Raw genomic sequence first — 9,893 nt, forward strand, 5'->3', positions numbered from 1 at the left:
CTTATATGTAGTACCTCTATCCTAAGGACCCCAACGTGTTTTGAATGTCACCCAGTAATCTCTTCATCCGTTATTGAAATGTAGCCACTATTTGACATTGCACAGGTACACCATGCAAGTTTTAGGATGGAACTTTAATTCTGATTGCAGTTGAAATTGCTGGGATAGTTTAGGTAAGTAGAATATAATTACCTGATGTGGAGGTTGGCTAGGGCATTAGGGTTGAATTCTGTCCCACCTCACCCCTTTTCTCATCTCACCACAGTAAAAATTAGTATTGACATGACAAAACCAGATCAGGATCACAGTAATGAAAATCAGATTTTCAAATGTAGTGGTATGAAATTTTTCACAACCTTAAGTGAAGTAGCTAGGTTGACTTAAGTTTTTGGTGTAGACCAGGCCTCAGGCTGTGCCTAAGTTTGTCCACTAGAGCAGCGGTTCTCAACCAGGAGTCTGGGGCCCCCAGGGGGGCCGTGAGCAGATTTGAGGAGGGCCGCCAAGCAGGGCTGCCATTAGACTTGCTGGGGCCCAGGGCAGAAAGCCGAAGCCCCAAAACCCCGAGCCCCATCACCCGGGGCTGAAGCCTGAGCAACTTAGTTTCATGGGGCTACCTCCTAATGCTGGTCCTGCCTTTTATATGCAGAAAAACAGTTGTTGTGGCACAAGTGGGCCATGGAGTTTTTATAGCATGTTGGGAGTGGGAGGCCTCGGAATGAAAAAGGTTGAGAACCCCTGCACTAGAGGCTGTCTCCTGCAGGCCAGTAGGATGATTTGGCCCTCCAGCTAAATCAAATCATCCTCTGCCGTGGCAAATAAAGTCAAAACAAGAACAAGCAAGATTCAGGCCACATCCCTGCCCAGTGTGTGTGTGGGCATTAATCTTTCCCCTGGCATCAATAGTTCTTTTACTGCTTGGCTGCAGGGGTCCACGACAGCCAGGCATTCCTAGATCCTCTCATCAGCTTTTTGCCAAGGCTCCTCTCCAGCTCCTGCCCCAAGAGTAGTGGTTCCTTTTCTCTTTCTCCTGTGCCTCTTCATCTTCCTCTAATGTGTCTTCATCCTCACCGCTCTCGCGTACAGACTCACTGACGTGTGTTCCTTAAAGGTTGCATATGGTGTCAGCCACAGCAACGGGAATTGTAGTTGATCCAAAAAAGGGTGTTTGGCAGCATGGTGAAACTCAGCCGTTTCCCAAGCAATGTCTGAAGCAGTATGAGCTTGTTTTAATTAGACTTTTGCTAAGGCTTCATGGAGTTGAGCCCTATCGTGGCCAGCTGGGCGTGTCTGAGCCACTATGCCAAAAATTCCAGCAGCTGCTGCTTGTCTTCGCACGAACAGGATTTCCAGTAGTGAAGTTTGTAAGTGCCTTTTCTGTTTCCTTCCATTACATTCTCAGTTGTCTCAGTTTACCAGTTGTTGTCTTGCATTTTCCCCCACTGCCTCTAGTCCCTCTATTCCAGATTTCACCCCTGGGACCTCCCTATACTGTAGAGCAACAGTTTGTCTTCAACTCCCAACTGCTTGCTTCATGATTCCCAGGGCCACATTCTGCTTATATCTAGCTCTGTTCAGGCTTTCTCCCTGGCTTCTTCCTGCAGTCTTCTACTCAGCCCCTCATGGACTCTGCTCCTGATTCTTTGCCGCAGGGAGCCACCAGTGGTTTCGCTGCAGATCCCTGATGACTGCTCTTCCCCAGGTCTTCTTCTGAGTCTTCTCAGGCAGTTCCTTCCTTGGCTCCCTTTTAGCAGGGAACCATGGAGGCCCTGGCTCAAGCTATCCTTGATGAGCCTTCCCACCTAGCTGCTGCTCTTCTCAGGTCTGTCTCCCCTGCTGAGGGAAGGAAACTACCTATCTAGGTACTTATAAGGCCCCTCCTCTTCATAGCGTTGAGGCACCTCTTATTACTTAAAAAGGTGACAATGATCTCTCTCTCTCTCTTTCACTGCCACCAAGTATCAGGCTTAGAGTATTTCTGAAAAGAATGAATTTGAGAATGAGGGCACTATTGTGGGAAAGTCTAGGGGAAGAGATGGGTTTTATACTTGGCTCTGAATACATTGAGGTTAGTGGCTGTTCTGACTTCTTGTGGAAGTGAGTTCCATATTTTTAGTCCAGACCCTGTCTCCCATAGTTACAAACCTACACCTATTGGTCGACAGTATCATTTTCCCATGAAAACACAGTGGTTGGGAGGTCCTTATCACACAGGGAGATATGTGGTCTCAGGGGTTTGGGACCAGTTCTGTGTAGAACTTTGAAAATCAGGACTGTGACTTTTTGAACTGGACTGTCTTCTTTGGGAAACCAGTGTAGAAAGCAGTGTGTTGGGGTAAGAACATGAGAATGGCCATACTGGGTCAGACCAGAGTTCCATCTAGCCCAGTATCCTGTCTTCCGACAGTGGCCAATGCCAGGTGCCCCAGAGGGAATGAACAGAACAGGTAATCATCAAGTGATCCATCCCATTTTTCCCATTCCCAGCTTCTGGCAAACAGAGGCTAGGGACACCATCCCTGCCCATCCTGGCTCATAGCCATTGATGAACCTATCCTCCATGAATTTTTCTAGTTGGTTTTTTTGAACCTTGGTATATACTTGGCGTTCACAACATTCTCTGGCAAAGAGTTCCACAAGTTGACTGTGCATTGTGTGAAGAAATACTTTATTTTGTTTGTTTTAAGCCTCCTGCCTATTAACTTCATTTGGTGACCCCTAGTTCTTGCGTTACGAGAAGGAGTAAATAACACTTGCTTATTCACTTTCTCCACACTAGTCATTATTTTATAGACCTCTATCATATCCCCCCTTCATCGTCTCTTTTCCAAACTGAACAGTCCCAATCTTTTTAATCTCTCCTCATGTGGAAGACGTTTCATACCCCTAATCATTTTTGTTGCCCTTTTCTGAACCTTTTCCTGTTCCAATACATCTTTTTTGAGATGGGGCAACCACATCAAGGTGTGGGCGTACCATAGATTTATGTAGAGGCAATATATTTTCTGTTGTCTTATCTATCCCTTTCCTAATGATTCCCAACATTCTGTTCGCTTTTTTGACTGCGGCTGCACATTGAATGGGTGTTTTCAGAGAACTATTCACAATGACTCCAACATGCACATTTAAATCGTTGCTGCCCCCAGATAGGAGGGGGAAACAATGCAAGCAGATTTCGAGAATCTAGATCTTTCTTAGGGAAATGAAGTTTACTCTAGATAATAAGAAATAATAAGTCTAATGCCAAGGCTGGCTTATGTATGACAGAACAGTAGTCCAGACCAAAGATTTGGGGGTCATAATAGGGAAAAGCTCTTAAAGGTACAGTGGACTTCGTTTTCATCTCCTCAATTGTTTCTTTGCAAGTACCTGACACAGTTAGGATCGCTAAGCAGGTTAAGATACGATAAGATGTGCTTTGGCTCTCTCTGATGGGGACTTTTTGGAAAGATTCGCAAAATCCACTTACTGTCTTACTGAAAGCAGGGTTAAAAAGCAAAATTGTGTTTTTAATTTTCAAAAATGGCCCAATGTACTGTATTGTGCACATGTGGGGTTTCTAACCAAACTATTTTTGAACACGGCTACAAAAAAAAAATGGCTGGAGTCTGAAACGTGGCTGGGACATAAATCCTCCGAGGATGTGTGCCTTTGTTTTGTGGAGGAAAGAGATGAGACATTGAAAAACTGATTAAGGAAAGAATCACATCTGAATATGCTCATGGTGCATCTGCTAAGATTTTAGTAGAGCCTATTGAAACACGCTCCCTCTTCAACATCACTTAAATTCTCCCTGCTAGCGGAGGGCCCAGACAGGGACATCAGCTGGTGCTAGGACTGTAAATGTGTCAGTGGAGGATTTTGCTGCAAGGAAAAGATGAAAAGTGCAGGTGCAGAAAAGCAAAAAGCCCATGATTTCAGAGTGCCTCTGATGCAAATTACAGTGTAAACGGCAAGAAAACTGTTTCCAGCCCAAACAGTGACAGCCATAAAGGTGAGAATTCTCTCCCCTTCGGTACTGAAATAGGTATGGTCTTCAAAGCCAAATTAAGGTAAGAATGACAACACGGGGTCAGACCTAGCTCAGTATCCTGTCTTACGAGAGAGGCTGGTGCCAGATGCTTCAGAGGGAATTAATAGAACCGGACAATTATTGAGTGATCCATCCCCTGTCATCCATTCCCAGCTTCTTGCAATCAGATGCTTAGGGACATCCAGAGCATGGGGTTGCATCCCTGACCATCTCGGCTAACAGCCATTGATGGATCTATTCTCCGTGAATTTATCTAACTTTTTTTTTTTTAGATAATTTTTTTTTTAACCCAGTTATACTTTTGGCCTTCACAACATCCCCTGGCAATGAGTTCCACGGGTTGACTGTGTATTGTTTGAAGAACTACTTCCTTTTGTTTGTTTTTAAACCTGCTGCCTATTAATTTCATCAGGTGACCCCTGGTTCTCGTGTTATGTGAAGGGACAAATAACATCCATAACACAAGACTTAAATAAACAAATAATTGTCATTGTGCCTGGAGTGGGTCACGGCTAAAAATGCCAAACTCAGGACAGATTGTCAGAAAATAGGGCAGACCCCCGAAACTGGTGGTATATTCTACCATTAGATTTTACCAAGACAGTAATAAAATATGCTCCTGGAGCATTATACTAATTTTACAAGGGAGCCACAAACAATTCCCTTAGGCATTCCAGCCCCTTATTACCGCCCGGACAAACCGGACTTCTGTGATGTAAGGTTATTAAAACGAAAAAAACACCACACATTAGGTTCTACCCAGGTCAGTGGATGCTCAGGACCTTATATGAGAAACAACTCTGTAGCCAATCCTTAGTAAACTAACTAAAGATTTATTAACTAAGAAAAGAAATGCGTTATTAAAAGGTTAAGACATATTACTGTTGGATCAGAGAATGTAGTCCAAAATGTTAGCAGGGATGTTAAATTTGCTAGTTTCTTATAAGTCTCTCTGGGTTGCCCAAATAGCTTTGGGACCTCAGTCCTTTTGTTTAAAACTTCCCTGGTCAGAATTCACCATCCAGAGATGGGGTAGGAAAGAGGTGGCCAGGAGCCTTTGTTCTCTCCTTTTGTATCTTGACCCTTTGGTTTTGCTGGAAAAATCCTGGCTGTCTCAAGGGGTTGAGCAGTTCCATGGCATAAGTGCTTTGCCCTCAGTTCCTCCTATGAATTTCAAATCTTTGCTTGCCCCTTTCTGCATACATGCCGTCTGAGGTGTCTTTACCCTTGTTTACAGCTTCTTTGTCATTCTGAAGAGCTAATCTGTGGGTGTTTCTCAAGCTCACAACGTGTTTGAGTTACAAATATATATCAACATTTCATAACTTCATATACAACGATGATGCATTCAAACAGGACAATGAGTTTCAGCAAATTATCACTTTTTAAAATGATACCTTACAAGGCACACTTTGTACAAGATTTATTACAATTTTGCAACAGCGGTGACCATGTTAGTGTAAACGGCCACCTTCCTCTTTAGACTGCATCACAATAATAATAAGACAAATACAAATTATTTGTCAGGAAAGGAAAGGCACCAGACAACAGTAATGCAGCATCACAGTTTTGATCTTGCAAACATTTGAATATCTTTAAGCACATGAGTACGCTCGCTGAACTCGTCTGTAGTACTGGAAGGGTTGGGGCCTAAGGCTGCTCACTTAAAATCACAATCAAGATACAGAGTTTTGGAAGGGATAAAAACTCCAGATGCAAGATGGTGCCAATCTGATTCTTGGGGATTTGGATGAGACTTGCATGGGGGCAGACCACATCTGCCTACTATGGGGTTCTGGCATCTTCCTCTGAAGCATCTGGTGGAGGTTCTGTCAGAGACAAGATACAGATGGACCTCAAGTCTGATTCAGTCTAGTAATTCCTGTGTTCCTATGATTAAGATGTCTTAAACACCATGGATGAATTAAGGTATGGCATGCATTTTACAATACGTGGTAGTAAGATGTGGGAAGGTAGAATGCACACCACCACAGAATTAATATGCTTGACTTTGTGACTTTAGCAGTGTATCCTTAGGCTTTGATCCTTCAATTTACAACACGCAGATGGATGCTGTGTCCGTGTGGAGCCATATTGATGTCACTAGGGCTCCATGAAAGCACAATAGTCTGCCATGCAATGTAAATTGCAGGACTGGAGCCTACGCTCCTTGTCCAATATTTTTGTTTTGTATTTCAGGACATCCATCCTCCTGTCTCCCCCCTCTCCTATTTTAAATTCTCATGCCCTCAACATTCCCCATTTCATACCTTCCCTATCCTCCAAGCTTTGTACCACGGCCACAAGCCCCTCCCCTCCCATTCCTTTCAGCCAGAGAAACAAAGAAACCAGTTCTATCCCCCAAGTGCCAGCACAATCAGGCCAGCCCATTTATTTTCTAATTAACTTCTCACCATCAATCTCCTTTGTGTCCACTTCAAAGTTAATACTCTAAATCATTTGATAACCATCTGAATATAGCAAACATCTACATTAATATCTGTACATACCGTTCAAAGCTCACCTTTGCTTTGATTCTAACAACTGATATCGAGAACAAAATGTTGAATAATTTAAGTGCCAGGAGAAAACTTTTGAAGTCTGTGGGGCTAGTTCCTGTTCCAGTCTTGCTTTATCTATGCATGGAGTATTTTATGGAATACATATATATCCTAGGCTGTATCTAGATGTGTGACTAATAAAAACCCCTCCTATGTGAAACTGGATAAACATTTTCTAAAGTATAGTGGCCTTTACACTGTCATGCTGTTTAAGACTATATTTTTGAAGGCTAGACTGAGTTATCCAGTGTCCTGTATGAACAAAGAAAATATAATAGTACATTAGGATGTTGACTTAATTTAATTAATTTGACCAAACGTGGTAGGCTCCCCCTTTCTAAAATGTACAGGATGCACGTCAACTTGATAAATTTGATTTTTGAGAAGGATCCTGTTCTTGGAATATGTTTACAAGCACTAATCTAGGTTAAGAAAATATACTGCTCTGATAGGAGTTACTGTTGCATTGAACTTTAATAGTTTAAATGTATTACATTAACTGCATTAGCAAAGAAGACCAAAACTCTTCTTAGCAGCTACTAGTTACAGATTAAAAACCTCTTTCCACAGATCTCCACAATATCTGATCATCCGAAACAACTATTAATGTCTTTACAATGCTGCCATTCTGCCTTTTCAGGAGAGAACGTGCATATGCTTTTCACAAATCAAAACAGAGCCACCCTGTGTGTTACTGATGCCATAGCAGCATGAAATGCCAGGCTTACAGCTATTGCATTCAGGAGCTCCTTAAACAGGTGCCCATGTCAGTGTGTACCTAGGAAAAGTATGCACTAAGATGCAGCAAGAAGCAAACAGTGACCAAATTAAACTCCAGCCTCTCTAAAATACATAGTATAAAACCCTTTAGTTTATAGTTCAGAATATAACAACATTAGTTCATTCGGAGTCTCTCTAGTCTGTTTTCCTCAGGGCAGGGACTGTCTTCATTTAGATTGTACAGGGCTGAAAACACAGCCAATAAACACATGGCAAAATGTGAGCCAAAAGATGCATTACAATTTATCTTCTTGTTATGGAGTTAGGTTCTCCATGAAACCATTTGGTATCCTACCTTGAGATTAAAACAACGGGCATATGTAGTATTTTAGCAGTGGAGTGAGAGCACAGAGCGTAAGTTAAAGGAAGAATGGTTAATGACTGAAATATAAGGACCAAACACTAATTTAAATATTCTGTCTACTGTCGCTTAGTAAGCGAAGAGCGTATTACTGCAGAGGCTAAATGCTAACAGCAAACAGGATGATTTAGGACCATGGATCCAAAGTATTGTTACATATACAACTATGGTACTCTAGGCTTCCTAACTTACTGAACCATTGTACAGCGCTCCAGGATTCTGCCACTACCTTCCTTCCAGTCAATTGGACATGCACTGAATTGAGATGGAGTTGGGAGCACCCCAAGACTCAGCTTGTGATGGAGCACGCTATGCAACTGAGAAGTAGGTGCTAGCAGTACAGGAGAGGTTAGAATGAATTGGTACATTTACCAGAAAAAGTTGAGGGGACCTTTAGCTTAAGAGCACAAGTTACACACACAATCCTGCTTTCTGATTGGACCAAAAAGGTTGTAGCCTATGGGAGAGGTGGCGTTTTTTTTAAATAAACGACGTGGCTGTAGTGAACAAGTCTCATGCATGTTGCATTTTTACACTAGTATCGGGCACAAAGAATTGTCCTGCTGTGACAGACCTTCCCTGTAATCACAGTATGTTGTTCCCTGCAGAGAGAGGGAATGCTTTAACTGTGTGAAGCAAATGCTTTGCTGTCAGCAAATCTGAATAGCAGCTCATGCTTTCGAAGCTTATGCGGGAGTCACGGGTGTGACACGATGTACATTTAATACTTGCTAATCGATGTAATATGTTGCTATTTGTGTATTTGCATTTAAATATTTGACTAAACTGAAACTGGTTCATTTTGTCTGCAACTATGAACAGACCCGTGTTTGTGTATGTAATACTCAATGTGATTAAAATATCAGATAACTCAATGCTTTTTCGATTTGTGTCAATTGTTTGTAGTGAGTAGATTTTTTTTTTTTTTAATACAAGTGGCTGAAGCCTAAGACTTACAACATGAAGAAACTAGCTTCTGCCACAGCTGACTTCTCAAATCTCCTACATGGAGTGACACAAACCTGAGCCTTTCTGTTGGAAATTACAGGAAAGGACTCCTGCTGTAGTCTGCCTCTTTGCTTATTCTTAAAAACATACTTTTATTACTGTGAATTAATGGCAGGGTTCAGAGATTACAGATGCTCAGAAAAGAACACAAGCTACTTAGACAGAGTTCAGATACTGAAGATGTCCGAGTTGTCTTTGAAAACAGCCCACTGCAAATGTTGCTGTCGCCCTGAAATCCCAGAAGATGTAGGTCATACACTATCTATCTATCTATCTATCTATCTATCTATCTATCTATCTATCTATCTATCTATCTATCTATAATTAATTCTCACAATCACAGTTAATATTTTCAGTAAAGGGAAAATTACTTTAATTAGTTCTCTGTGTATAGTATTATCTATGGGTAGATACTTATGCTCCTCCCCTGGAGAGCTGGCCTTTAAAGGAACTAGCTGATGCAAACAAGAAAATAGTTATGTCCCTAAGGAACAGCGCAGCTCTAAAAGCAGTGTCTCAGAACTGAACCTTGACCAGTAAAGTTTGGAATCTGCTCCATTGCTTGGACTGAATTTGAACCAGAAGGTTAGTGACTGGTTCCTAGAATGATAGTGTGAAACGTTCTGTCCCATAGGAAGGGACATTTATTTTTCATTCACTAATTAGTTTAGGCAGAGCACCTGCATTCTTAAAATAGAGCCTTAAAGAAAAGTCAAGGCAGAAAGATGATCCAAAAAGCTTAAAGAACAAGACCCTTTTCTGCTTGCAGTAATTTGAAACATCAAAATAAACCCAGATCAATTTACAATAATGTTTAGACTATACAGACTGTCAAATTGAAAGTCACTTACAAACCAAGTTTCCGTCCTGATTTACACCTTAGCTTCAAGTGATTATTTTAAAGTGGTTTGTTTACTACTTTGCATTTCATTACAGTAAGGACAGAAGTACAATAGCCAGTTTCTGATTCTCATCCAGCAGCTAACACCACAATGTTTTGGGTTGTGATACTGCCAGAGAAGGCTTACTTTAAAAACAACCAACCACCTTCAATCTGCTGCAATGTTGTAACATTTCCATGAGATCTACCTTTTGTATTTTGCATAATTTGGTCTGATAATGGCTCTTAAACAATCTCCAAATAAGACAGTGA

The sequence above is a fragment of the Chrysemys picta genome, chromosome 19, assembly GCF_011386835.1.
Source record: "Chrysemys picta bellii isolate R12L10 chromosome 19, ASM1138683v2, whole genome shotgun sequence".
In the NCBI taxonomy this organism is placed as follows: domain Eukaryota; kingdom Metazoa; phylum Chordata; order Testudines; family Emydidae; genus Chrysemys; species Chrysemys picta.